Genomic DNA, 15,094 nt, shown 5'->3' on the forward strand with positions numbered 1-15,094 from the left:
TCATATCGTTGGCCAAATAATAATTGAGCGCGAATCTTAATATAATGGAATGTTATTCTGTATTCAGGACCGAATTTAAGTATTATTCGCCAAAATCGAGGTACCTTAAAATGCGATATTTTTTTTGTATAAAATATAAATATTGCTCATTAGATATCTATTGACATTTTCATTTTATTATTAATATAAATATAATAATTTGTTTTGGGAACAATTTTAAAACTACTTTTTGTGTTATTGAGATTCAAAATGATCACAAAATGCAACTTTGCATAACATTTTATAAGAAATTGTTTTTTTTTTAAAAAAGGAGAGTTTAGGCGTAGTATGTAAGTTATTTCAAAATCTTGAAAATGTATATAAAATTGTAAATAAAGTCGTAAAGAAAAAAAGAGTCTCATATTTTATTGCCATTCTTAAACTGCGGTTCATGTTTGTAAATCGAATAACAAGAAAACACGATTTCAATACAATTTGACGACATATTTATTGAAATAAAGATTAGTCAAAAGTAAACAAGGGATCTGCATCGTGCAGTACTTTTGTCTGTTTTTTATTTCCCAAGTAGATTTATCGGTATCCTTAATCTAACCAAAGTTCATGCAATGTTTAACAACATATTATGGACAATAAAATGAAAGCTCATTTTACACTGACTAATCGGAGGATCCACTTTAACAAATGAACCACAAGGAAAAATATTTCAGTGATTCACGAGGGTTCTGATTTCGAGACTTTGAAATCAGGAAAAATTTGAATATTTAAATCACATTTCAAAATAGAATAAGAGCTAAACGAATCATAACTTGTAATTGTCCTAGTTAGCTAAAATTAAAATAAAAGTAAATTAATTTAGTATGGTAATAAATTTCGCCCTTGGATTAAAAAACATAGTTTTTAATATTGTATTAACGCAACTTCAAAGTTGATTGTTGAAGGTGTTGTAATGCGTTATTGAGTGTACACACGAGTGAGTGATTCAACTGATTGAACTTTTGATATGAAAATCATTTAAGTAAAACAATAAACAACTTACTTTGGTTGAAAAGTGGCAAAATAACAAAAATGTTTATGCGTTGTGTATATTATTATATAAAATTGTTCGACCAAAACTTGGAGTAAACGGTGTCCCATGTCCAGCGAATATTACTTGTAAACAAATTATTTCCGATTCCCTTTATTTAACTAATTAAACAGCATTTACAAAAGTTTTTCTTTAAATATACGTGTTTTTCATTAACCGTTTTTGTTGTTTTTAAGAAGCAAAAGTAACACACTAAAAGTTGACAAAAATGTAGCAAAAGGGCTTTCACAATATTAAAAATATTTCCACCCGCTGCGCGATGACGAACAACTAATGACTACTAATATCCGATTAGGTATGCAGTGGGGTGTATTTCTCTGGGGTATCCGGTATACTGTAAAAAAATCACACTTTAAACACCAAGTAAGCGCTTGTCACTAAAATAAACATTCACGGGTCCATGGATACTTACTCACAGCTATGAAAACATTTTTTTTTTATTTCATGCTTTTGATTTTTTTAATACGGAAGGATTGAAATTTAAGAGACACCGCATATTTGAAGGTTTATATTATGAAGGTATCTATATGTACTATCTGTGAATACAACACGCCAAAAGCTGAAGAAAAGGTTAACTACTTGTAAAAAGCAGTTTTAATTCATATTATTCCAGTAGAATAATCCATTTAAGAATGCATCGGAAACTGCCTGCGTAAAGGTAACATACATTCAAGTATATAAAATACACGGAGTTGCATCTTCAAACTATCCCTGAAGAAACTGCATACATGGCATACTTAATAAATGCCTACTGACAGGGTAGCAGATCTCGGGAACTGTAAGGTAATTATTATTTTACAATTTTCTAGTTATTTCGTTAAGTTTGAACCAAATATGCATTTATTTCATGTACAGTAAACTGCCTTATTAGAATCTGCGATTATAACTACAGGAACACAGATTGAGTCTAAAATATAAAAATCCACATCATCGAAACACGAAAATGACTTCATTTAAAAAAATACTTTTGTAATCCATCAATGTTAAATTCCTCTTAAACTGATAAAGCAGATTTTTCGTACCGGGAAATTTAAGTATGACCTCTCTGTGTTTAGTGAGGCGAAATAGGGAATAAGGTGTTAAATTTCACGGATAATTATATATTTTTATTTAAATTTTCGTTCCAATTTAGACCGCTGTAGAGGAAAAGGAATGTAAAGAAGAAACAAGTTCAAGGCAGCCCGTTGACATTTTAGTCCACTCCTTCAGGCGCGGGCTGCCGTTACACACATCGACAATAACTTGTGTACAGATTTTGTGCAGATAAATCAGACAACTTATCTACTATACTATCCTGATGTATGAGTATTATTGTGTACATGAACATGCATTCAACCCTCTGCACCTCTGTCTATGGGCGATGGTCGTCCTTGATAACGGAAATATAAAATTACAAAGACAATCAAAAACATGACGTGAAAAACAAGCGTCTTTCTTTTACAATTTCATGATATGAATTTATTTAGTTCATCCATTTTTTAGGATTTTTAAGGTCTCACAAGTCAGAAGTACCATATTTGAGTGTAATTTAAAAGTTAATTCAACGTTTAATTTAAATGTTTTTCTTCGCAATTATAATGAATTACATCTTCAATAAAAATAACAAATCAATAAGTTTTTTATAAAACCATACAGAGGATTCAATTGAAAGTTACAAAATTAACCACGCGTTTGGATTTAAATTCAATTTATTAAATTAATTAATACAATACTTGTATTTTGACATGGGGGTCCCATAGGCTAACCGGACATTATATATTGATTTAAAACAAACCCTCCAGAGAGTAGGTGTAACTTAATTTGAAGATACTGAAAAGCGTAGATACGCTGTGAAGAGGGAAGTAGTGTTGCTACACTGGGTAATATCAGTGTTTTGGAATGGTTCGTATGGTGAGAGGCGCTTACGTCGGTAGTTCTTCTTCTTCGCCTTGTTTTTTTCTTCTTATAGATCCGAGGATCTGTCTGTTTCGTTATCCGTCTCTTGCGACGTGGACTGGCAGCTGTCACGCCATCGCTTTGGAGGTCTTCCGGGTGGTCTTCTTCCGTTTGAGTTCTCTAGATTCTAACTCTAGAAGAGCAATTTGGGCCAGTCTATTTTATTGAAGTTGGCAGTCAAAGGTTTAAATTTATATTTCGGATTAGTTAAAATGTCCTATCACTTAAAATAATTTTGTTTGTGACACAGGAGGATATATTATAAAGAATATTATAAGTTCAGCAATTTATAGTTATTTTTGTATATACTCGTATATGTATATTGCTTAATTTCATAGCAAAGTAGGAGTAAAAAGTAACATTTGGGTGATAAATATTGCTTCGTGTTTTCATCTCACAACAGCCATTCCTTCGAGCAGTGTTGATAACAACGTACTCACTATACCCGTCATTTATCTTACACAAAAACTTTTTTGTAGGTAATAAAATAATAGTCATTATTAGGTATAAAATGGAAAATAATAGCAATGTCTTGCGCGCTTGAGGTCCATACTCGTAATGAATTGTGTAAGTTATGCATTGCTATTTGTACGAGCTTTGAAATAATTAATATTAATAAATCATTTTATTTAGATGATGTTGCCAAAAATTAAATTAAGTTAAATTACGTAATCACATTAATGCCAAGAACGACCAAGAAAGACAACATGAAACTGAATAAATCAACACATTAAAGGTGACCAGTCGATAAACGATTTAATATGTACATTCTATTGTATATTAATCAAGATCGTATTATATGAACAAATTAATAAATTTCCTTAATTTAATAAAAAAACATTCCTAGAAAATATTATAATGAAATAATTATGGGTCCATTAATATTATATAATATTGACAAAAAATATTTATCTCTAAACCAGTTATTTTATTTATAAATTAAATACAATCTTATATCTAAGAACAAGGAACCTTTAGGATGACAAATAAAAGGATTAAACTTAGTCCACATTTCTACAAGACTAATGAATTCTAAAAAAATCTCCTCATAAAAAGCTCCAGCGACATACTTGTACATATTATATTAATCTATTATATTTACAAATTTGGTATTACACAGAGTCGTTCTACGAATGATAAGCATCTCTCAAGTGATTCTTACTTGGCTTGGAAATCAATTATTTAGGGCTGCTTAAAACCTGTCTATAATATTAATAAATTATTTATAATAAAAACTGCACGCTAGATAATAGAAGTTTAAATCGATGCGTCTTGTCGCTTTATACCGTAACAATTCAAAAATTACAAATACGGCACACACACACATTTGTTAATCATCTTCTTCATTATTCAAACTCTCATCCGCACCCGATGGTGCATCATATAAACGCAGTGTTATCTTGATCGTTAACACATGAAGGAAAAATGATCAACCCTGCGCTTCAGGCACAAGTCCAGGGCAGTATTGAATAATTATTAGAGTGAAAAAAATCACATATATTTATTTGACCCCTTTCCTGGGAATCGGTCCAGTACGGTAGCCGTGTGTGCTGACCATTACACTACGGAGGTGGACGAAATTTATTTTTATCGGAGGCGGTTTATCATAATTTATTATTATTATTATTATTATCTGAAAATGAAAGAAAATGAAACTTCTTAGTAAATAAATAAAAATTACTCACTCGAACTTCTTTGCACCTAATTCTAATCAATAATGTTTATTTCATTAATTTTTATTTTTAAGTTTATTGAAAAATGTTTTTTTAGCTAGCTCAAAAAATTACTTTTGTTATATATAAAACGGAAAAAAATATTACCCATCGGGAGAATTTTTTTTTATTCATTCCAAGTTTATTGCTCAACCATTAATAGGTAAATATCGATCGATTACAATTTTGGTAGTGGGTAATTGATTTACACGTTTATCATTGACAAAAATAATATCTGGGAAACTTAAAGCCAGGAGTGAAAAAAATTGTTTAATATTTTATCGACGCGTGTTTCTTTCCCACTATAAATTATATTTGTCTAAAACCAGAAATAATTCTAGTTAATCAAAAAAAATCAATGATCAATGGTATGAAGAAACGTATCAAATTAATAAAATCTGGTTATTTACTAATTAATATTTTTTATGAACAGGTTTATTATTTGTTGAAAAAAAACGGTAAATGTAATATGCAATATTAGTTTTTTTCCAGTTTCCTCTAGCAGGAACATACAAGTGTTATTTAAATTCACGTATTAGATAAAAAATTTTATATAATGGAGAACAAAGATTCAGCCGAAACCTTTTTATGTTCCCAGTGGAATTTAATATATTAAAAACAATTCATTCGGTTTTATCTTCGTCATTCTGTATTTCAAACCCTTAATTAGTATAAACGTGACCCGTTTGCTGCATTTAACGAAATTTTCAACAACACTACGTAACTATAATTCTTTCACATTCTCTATGCTTTGGTGCATTCAAAAACTTTTTTCGTAAGCAATAAAACGTTATTTTACTTCTTCAAAAACATGCGAAAAGATGCGAAAAGTAAAATAAATTTTAAACTTTAAAAGTAAAAAAAAAAGAAAAAATAATTCGCATGAAAATTGAGAAAATTTGAGGCACAATGATATACTGAAGTCAAGTTATAAGTACACAACAGAGTTACGTAGTACAACTATTTTTAGTTATATTTAAAATGATTATTAACAACTTATAGAAAATATTCAATCATCAAAATATTTTCCTCCTATTTTCCTTATTATTAAATAACCAGATAATAATATCTAATAACCCAAAATAATAATATCACAAAACGAGTTTCGTGAACGCATAACGATCGTTTTATTACGTAATTAAGTATTATTAATATGATTTCTTGTAATCGTAATACCGTGACAAAATGCTATTTCTTCATTAAAACTTGACTTGAAAATAAAACCGGATTAATTTTTAAATATTTTGAACGTAACGATATACAGGGATTTCTGAACTGATCCTGTTTTTTTTTTATCCCCTTTCGAATTAAGGAGCCAGAATATAAATTTTAAAAATATGTAAATATCAGCTTGGTAACGATTATTGGATTTAATTTGCAGGATGTCATTGAAAACATATAACTTGGTAGCAATTTCTCCCTGAAAAAATGCGAATTTTTCATTAAATAATTTTGTGAATTGGTCTTCTTCTAAGAAAAAGACTAAAAGAAAGAAAGATCTTTTACTATCAAATTACATAAGGCATCTTATCCGATCGACGCGGTAACATAGAAGAGGAATACTTTTGTAAAACAAGCTATTTGTGTAATTATTGCTACACCGGAAAGGAAATGATGGCGAAATAACAAGTAGTAAAAGACGAATAGCAGCAATGACCAGGCCACTCGGGGTCAGCCAATTAGCAGATACATATATTTGATACAATTAGAGGATAAATTATACTTAAGCAATATTTTCCAATCAAGCAAACTACACACGATTGTTTGATAAACCCAAAGATTTTTACGCGTCATCTTAGAATTGTGAATCAGTTCAGGTATTGAGTACCGAATTTCAACGAAATGTGTCAACAATTGACACCTCTTTGATTTTACGTGATTGAATGAAACTAAGTTGTTTCCGCAGTATCGGACGTGACGTCACGTGACAAGGCCACACTATGAACTTTGGGGAAAATTGTGACGCGCGGGAAAATTATGGATGATCAGGTTCTAGCATTTATTTGACGCATTTGAGGTGCGAATGATTAATTTGCAATATTTTTCCCAATTATATTACTAATATTATTTAAAAGATATCTTAACAAAGATTAAGCATCTTTCTATAAGAACGGAAGTACGTACACACATGCTACTAAGTAGCCATTGCTCGATAATTGTATGATTTTGTGCTAACAATGAGCATATGTACCAAGACCTTTAATCTCTGAGAGGAGTAGTGGAAAAGAATATGTCCTAGTTCATAAATTTTTATTTAATTTACCAAACATTAAAAAAAATGTTTCTCAGTGGCAGTTTTTTCACACATTTCTTTAATTATACGAAATAAAAAAGATGCAGTAAAGGAAAGTAAAAGTAATAAAAAGAAAATTTATCTCAAAAATGTTTACAATTGAAAATTATAATATAATTGAAGTAAAACAAGGCAATATACCTTTATATTCGTATTATTTCAATCAAAAGTAGGTTTTATCCTTTTCTTATTGTAAAATTTAACTTGAAATCATAGTTAAGCCACGAATATTGAACATTTGGACGCACAACGAAAACTGTAAAAGGAACGTTATATCAAATACCATAATTATCATACAGTTACCCTTCCCTCTCCCCTATCCTGATCTCCAATCCTACTCCGGGATAAACGAAAACCACTTTTAATCAACTATGAATTACTTCATCGATTCTTACACACGAAATTTCATTACGACCTTCTTGTATATATCTTTTTTTGGCTCTGTATAGAGCCAAAAAAAGCATATCTCCGTTTAAAGGGAAACATGTTTTTTAAGGTCGTGGAAACCATGTGCAAACATGAGAGAGGAAGGATTAAGAAATAAAAAATATATATCATAAATATTTGGACGAATTCATCGTAATCCTTTTTTTTATTCTAGTCGAGAATCGAATTGGAGAGCAGTGTCTACCCAGCCACACCTCAGCACTATCGCCGTCGAAATGAAATATTGATAAAAACGACTATATTAATTAATGATTCTAAGCAATATCCTTTATTTTTGTTGTTCAACAATATCGCTGGTTCGGTATTTTTCATTAAATTTTCTGTTTTAATTTTCAGATTCATTAAATAGAGTTCGGCTCTTAACTGCTGCAAAGAATTATCTTAAAGGCACATTAAACAGCAGCTTTCGGCTATAAAACTAATCAAACGGATGATAATATGAGTTTTAAAAACATATTTTGACAGCATCACAGCAAGGGGTATCGAAAAGAGGAACGGAAGATCAAGTCAGTGAGTAAGGTGAGTCGAAGGAACCCTTAGTGTTCGCCAAACCCATTGGATCTAAATTTATATGTTACGAACCACATTCTGATCAAATTTTCAAAATTACAACTCGCTAAAAATATTTTTAATGATCGCCAAACGACCAAATGTCATCCATGTTTAAATATAATATAAACTTAAGAGACCTGTTCAATGTATAAACGAAAGCAAAAAAATAATAATACATATATTTAACGACCCAAACTTCTTAGATTTTTATTTTGCAGACCAGTAATAAAACAACAAGATTTTTAATAGGGTTGATTGATGAAACAAGATTCGCATCCAGTATCAACTGTCAACCTTCATCCTTCGTGTCCTTTAAAATATACATTGTTATTGTTAATATTTATTAACATAACAATCAACAAAGCCCTTTGTTATTTTATTACAGTTCAAAATATGAATTAATTTAACAAACATATTATTCATAATTTTTAATTTACTCTATATTTTGCTGACTTGACTTTTTGTGCTTATTTTTCACGGAAATTGTGTTTAATTGATTTGTTTTTATTTGTTTTATTTAGTTTTTGTAGCTTGTTTATTATATTGTATAAAATAACTATATTATCCCAATCCTAAATAACTGGTGGCAAAAATATTTAGAAATTCCTCTAAAAATCAAGGTAAAATGTCTTTTATACTGTCGAATACATTTAAATTATGTTTAACATTTTAAGTTTTCTCAAAATATCATTTTGTTAACAAATTCAAATCAATCATTTCCAATACTCGTATGTATTCAACCGAAATGTTATGTGTTTAATGTCGTTTCCAGTCATACCCAAAAATATTTGAAAAGTATTTATAATACCATGTTATAAAATATTATGTTTATTTTTATGATACAATGTTTCCATGTGGTGACGAATTTGGCTTTTATCTGGTAATAAATTAACTTAACTGTCTCACAAAGTATATATTAAGCTATAAACTATTTGTTGACTTCAAATTTATTAATTTATTCACACTTTTATTTTAATTACGAATAACGTAACAGTGTTTTATTTAAATAAAAACATGAATTTTGTATTGTTCGATATTGGCATTTGTAATACATATATTCAAAATAATAACTGCTTAAAATAAATAATGCAACTTGTTATGGCGATTTTTTCAAATTATTTATTTAGAGTTTATTTTCCACATATACCACTGGTTTTACATACAAAAAATAAACAACCATTTTATACATTTTGGTTGGTTGGAAGATATTGCTTTTTAGTAATAAACCCGCCAATGTACTCATTTCTTTTCTGTACATGAAGTTTAAATAAATAAATATAAGGGATACTGACACGAAAATTAAGTTACCAATAAATTTTAAAACTTGTTAAATATTATTTAAAAGAAACTAAAAAAGAAATATGTAGCTAATTATATTAAAAATATGTATTAAAATACATATATACTTAATTATATTTTATAAAATTTTGCAGAAAAATAGTCTTCTGAATTATCTCGGTCTTTTTCTGGAACACGGTATAAACATTACAAACATAATGTTTTTTAACCACGGCATTATTTTATGTACCTATCTTGAAAAAAAAATGACGATGGATGTAAACATTTATGAAAGGTCAAATCAATATACAGTAATAGTAAAATAAAAGCGTTTGTGATCGGATTTCTTGAATGGCTTATTTAAATTTCCATCCCTCAATGAGTGCAGTTCCCTCAGGGTGGTTCGGAGGGAGGCAGGAGGTTCGGAGTGAGGCTCCCCGACAGGTATATAAGGCCCTCCCCATTGGGCGCGCGCCAGACCCCGTTGCGGCGGGCTCGACTCATCACCTCCTCACATTCATTGTCGCTACTGTTAATGAGCGCTATTAAAAGTCAATTCACATTGTCACATTTAGTGCTGTGTTTGCGTTGGTGACAGTTCAGTTCCAGCGGAAGGAATTTTCGCAGCTTCCACTTGTCTCGCTTTTCCACAAATAAAGGTAAGTTCAAATATTAATATCTGTACTAGAGTATTCAATTGACCTGAAATCTCATTTTTATGTAACTATCTATAAATTATCTTAACTTCTAAGATAATTTATAGATAGTTAAGAATCTTAACTTCGCGTTTTCAGTCAAAGATTCAACGCGCAGTTAATAACGAAACCTGAAATTATACTTGACTGCGATTTACGTCTAGTTAGCTAGGAGTATGATTTTTAATTGTAAACATGAAGTAATTAAACATAATGTTAATTTTTACAACGTTTATTTTTAAATACAAATATTTATTTATTTAAATAAAATAAAATTAAGCATTATTCTAAGTTTTTTTAGTTTATTGAAGTAATAAATATTAAATTTCTTTACTACAATTTCTAGATAATATAATTCTATAGTTACGATATTTTCAACAGACGTTTGACTGTTGAAGGATATTTATCCTGGTTTAAATATTGTAAAAAAAATAACGTGAATATTCGCGGTTCGCTTTACTGATGATTCTGTATTTAGCATATTTTTAATTGAACACTAAACTATCGACGTGAACTAATTAATATTTTGCTGATGTATTTCATATCAAGATAAAAAAGCGGTTCCTTTAATAGAGTTAAGGAGTCATTATCCCAAAATATTTTATGCAAACTTGTTTGAAGACAAACATAACTGTAATACCAGTGTCAATATTTTACTTTTTAAATAATACAAAATACCAGTATTTAGTACCAACTTACTCTGGTCCTGTGTGTCTGTGGAGTTATTTTTTTGTTGTTTTAGTTTTTAACGTATAATTCGTTCTTTTGATTTCATTTAAGTTATAGGGTTGTCTAAATCCAAAAGCATGTCCTATAATCATCAGATTTACTATTTTTATAATTTCTCGTACTTGAAAACAACAGCTTATTTTTCGTTATATCGTATCGTTCGAAGATAAATACAATAGCTTATTCTTTCATGAATCAATAAATTTAGGTTATGTTGTAAAAAAAATCCCTATAATTTTTATATAATAGGGCTGCCTCATTACTCGTAACCATAATATATTTTTGTGGCTTTTATACGGTGCTGATGAAATAGAGCGTACAATAAACATATTTATTTAAACATACAATACGTCATCAAGGGGCTCGTAGACGATAGATTTCACAAGCGTGTACGAGTATGGGTATGCAAACTCGAGTGTCTTAGTTATTGATGTTTTTCTTCCTTTCTATCAACTTTTACTCCCCCATTTGTTTACTAATAAAGCATTAAAGTGCTACATTCACTAACTTTATGTTATTACATAAAATTTATTCCACTCTTCCAAAAATCTACAGAGAGACAGATCACAGACCAATTCATACAATCCAAGATCGAGTCATTGCTCCACCGATTCGATGCGGTGCCTTGTGCACCATTTGAGTGTGGACAGAAGCAAGAAGAAAAAATAAGAAAATTCAAATATGTACTTTTATATTGAAGTTTTTTTGTTTGAAAAATATTTGGTATTACGTTATAATTCGTAAGTACAAACATGCAAAGGACACGGCATGTTTTGAGTTATAAATAATAATTCAGTAGTTGGTTCCTGCCCACCCTGTATTAAATTTATAATTTTTTGCTCCTTTGAAGATGTCCGATTAACGAAAAAATAAATTAAACGCTGGTGATTTTAATGAACGTTACATAATATGATATTATCATACACGAAAACATTCAGAGTCATTCCATAAATAATAATCAGAAATCAATCGTTTAAATTCAAACCATATCATGCCAGAGGTGATCTAGGATAGTCTATTCTATGATTCATCTCGCGGGGTATTGAACCGTGATTATTCGTGCGTTGGTACTTGTAAGCGGTATGCGACTGATTTATAAGAAATTAATGCGTTTCAATTTGTCCACAATATCCCTTTAAAATATTCTCCCAGATAAGTCAAAACAAAAGATATGTAAATAATGATAATCGCGTAAATAAAATAGCATATGTTTACCTGCAGATATAAATCCAAAATATTTAATATGATAAACAATCTAAGAATTCAAAAAACAAAAATTTAATATTTTCAAATTAGAGTATTTTTTTATAATCCTCATCTATTTCCGATCGAAAATGTTAGAACAAAACTAGGAATTATCCACTTAAATAGACAATGAATTGTGAATCACCAATAGATGTCTCTAGTGAAGTTCTAGTGATTCAAGAACAAGGTTTCTAAATTGGTTCATATATATAGAACTTCCAAGAATTTGAGTAGTGTGGTTGTCAATAATGAGTAGAATTGGTGAATGTTACACGTGTGTAAAGTGATCACTTAAACCAGCCTATGACGATCGTCAGCCCCGTAAATGCCCAGACTTCCATATTCTTCTTCATCTTTGATGAGATGTTAAAAATAATATGAAAATAACTCCTGTAATTGGAGATAATCCAGATTTTGTGAACAAGTATTTGGACACACTCAAAATGATGTAAATGAATTGTGACTTTGATACAAATAAATATAATAGAACATAAGGTAAATTTCATCTCTTCAAATGAATTTTACAACCATATTAAGATAACTTAAGACAAGAGTTAAAATTTTAATAGCATTTATATCGATACTCTTTTTACAAAATAGTTGAAACTCATACATGTTTGTATATGTTTTAATGATTTCTTACTGTTAGTTATCTAACATAGACAGATGTACATATGTATTCTGTTCGCTGGTGAGGTGGCTAGTAATTAATTTAAAGATTACTAAAACATGTTTCATTCCAATGGCCTGAAATGTTTTCAACTTCTTGCATATTGTTAATAAGCTGGAAGTTGGGTAATATATTCAAGTTGAAGGTATTTAGAGCAGAATGGAGTCAAGTCCATGGATAATGATATGTGTGTATATATGAGTGGAGTCAGTACTGGGTACACGTGTGTTGCGAGCACGTGGGAGATACGTTCGGTTCGCTATTTTCTTATTTGTACTCTCCGCCGAGACCAACACACGAGCACTATTCAACTCCCCGAGTATTGAACAAGTAGGCTACGTATTATGACATAAAGCCCTTTGAAAGCGTATTTGGAGTTTAATGAACTTTCAAATTATTCGGTAACTTAATGTTTTTTTCAAAAAAATAACAACAATAACATTAATTTGGTTTTATTTTTACAAATGCATCTGCACTTGAATATATGGAAAGTCCATTCATCCAGTAAGATAATTCTTCAAACTAACGGTCCGTCCCGGGTTTATTCCTGGTGTAAGCAGTTGTTTTTTTTCTAATATATAATTATTTAATATCATTATAATCATTTCCTTTATAAAAAGTTTTTTTGTGGAAACGTGCAGTTCACAAATTCAAGTGAAATATAAAAAAATATATTTATTTTTACAAAAAATTGGCTTCCGGGTATGAGGTGTCAGGTATATATATATATATATATATATATATATATATATATATATATATATATATGTATATATATATATATATATATATATATATATATATATATATATATATATATATATATATATATATATATATATATATATATATATATATATATATATATATATATATATATATATATATATATATATATATATATATATATATATATATATATATATATATATATATATATATATATATATATATATATATATATATATATATATATATATATATATATATATATATATATATATATATATATATATATATATATATATATATATATATATATATATATATATATATATATATATATATATATATATATATATATATATATATATATATATATATATATATTTATATATATTTCTGAAGACCACAACTGATCACCATTTCTTTATGAATCACTGGATTTTTATTAAATGTATGTATTTATATTGATAAATTGATATTGATAAAAAAAAATTATTGAATCTTTTTTGGTGTATTTATCAATAACTTGAATGACGAGTGAGTTTTTACAGGAAAAAATATTTTAACTGTTCTATTATCATTGAGTTATATTTTTACTTGCTTAAAAAACAAAAGAAAAAATATTATTTAGATCAATACAATTCATTATTGACTTGGCACATAGGACCAACCCACATCACTAAGACAAAAAAACACAATTGAATATTCGTGAAATCATCTTGCTCGAGGCAGAACCAGATTGATATCAATGTCGCATAAAAGTTGCTGACATTCAAGTAATTTTTGTTGTTATTTAAGCTTCAAATTATTTACCAACATTAAATATTATATATAGATAAAGACCAGTTCGGTGGTAATAATTTGCTTCAAATATGAATTTGATTGGTATTTTAGTGATATGTGACCGACTGTTGATGTATTCGTATAGTTTGTTATTTAAAATATGTATATAATAATAAAATATATTTTTTTGCTAACCAAATTTATGATATTAAGTGTATTTATATCGTATCACATGATAGTGAGCTCCTTAATGATGAAACTATGAGATGACAATGTTAACAAGTTACGAGTAAGAAAACTAGATATACTATGATAAGGTAATAGTATTCTTAATTTTGGTAATCGGTTCGTAATACACTGCTGTTACGTTCACTTATGAAAGAACCTATTAAATGTTTTCGGATATATGCCATTATGATTAATATATTCCATTTAAATCGATTTATTTTATCTTTTTCCCAGACACAATTTAAACCTAGTTATAAATCACGTGATATGATAGTTGTCGTGAATTATTGTATATTAGCTGCTCAGTGACGTGTCTTTACAGATTTTGTGTCAGTCTATTTATGTATTTATTTACGTATGTTTTCCCATCATGTTTTTTTTCATGACATATTCAAAAAAAATACTTAAATAAAAAATCATCGATGGATAATGTTTTTTGTCGATACTTTTCAGTTTGTATGGAACCAGTTAATCATTTCTCATTAATTTTTAGATGTATTTTAGTATTTTATCACTCTCATTTTTATTTGATAATATCCTAGACTCGTATCTAAATCGATATCCCTTCATGAGATCAATGATCATCCTAACACTGCATATATACTCGTATGACGCAGTTCCCTGAGCATAATTGTGTACGCATAACGTTTAGAATTTTTTTTGCTGTTGTTGTATTTGTATATTTATATCATTTTGTATTTCACGAAAACCTAGTAA

At 28.7% G+C, this 15,094-nt stretch overlaps 1 protein-coding gene across 1 annotated transcript in view; it reads left to right on the forward strand.

The window, feature by feature from the left end:
• The first annotated feature begins 9,777 nt into the window (after positions 1-9,777).
• The window catches only part of Cht10 (Chitinase 10), a 54,082-nt gene continuing 48,765 nt past the window's right edge, over positions 9,778-15,094 (forward strand). The window contains exon 1 of the mRNA XM_088270629.1: positions 9,778-9,960. The gene's annotated coding sequence lies outside the window, so the exon portion shown is untranslated. The remainder of the gene's footprint in view (positions 9,961-15,094) is intronic.

The sequence above is a fragment of the Brachycentrus maculatus genome, unplaced genomic scaffold (genome assembly GCF_059751285.1).
Source record: "Brachycentrus maculatus isolate JH-2025_06_01 unplaced genomic scaffold, ASM5975128v1 h1tg000388l, whole genome shotgun sequence".
NCBI classification, from domain to species: Eukaryota; Metazoa; Arthropoda; class Insecta; order Trichoptera; family Brachycentridae; genus Brachycentrus; species Brachycentrus maculatus.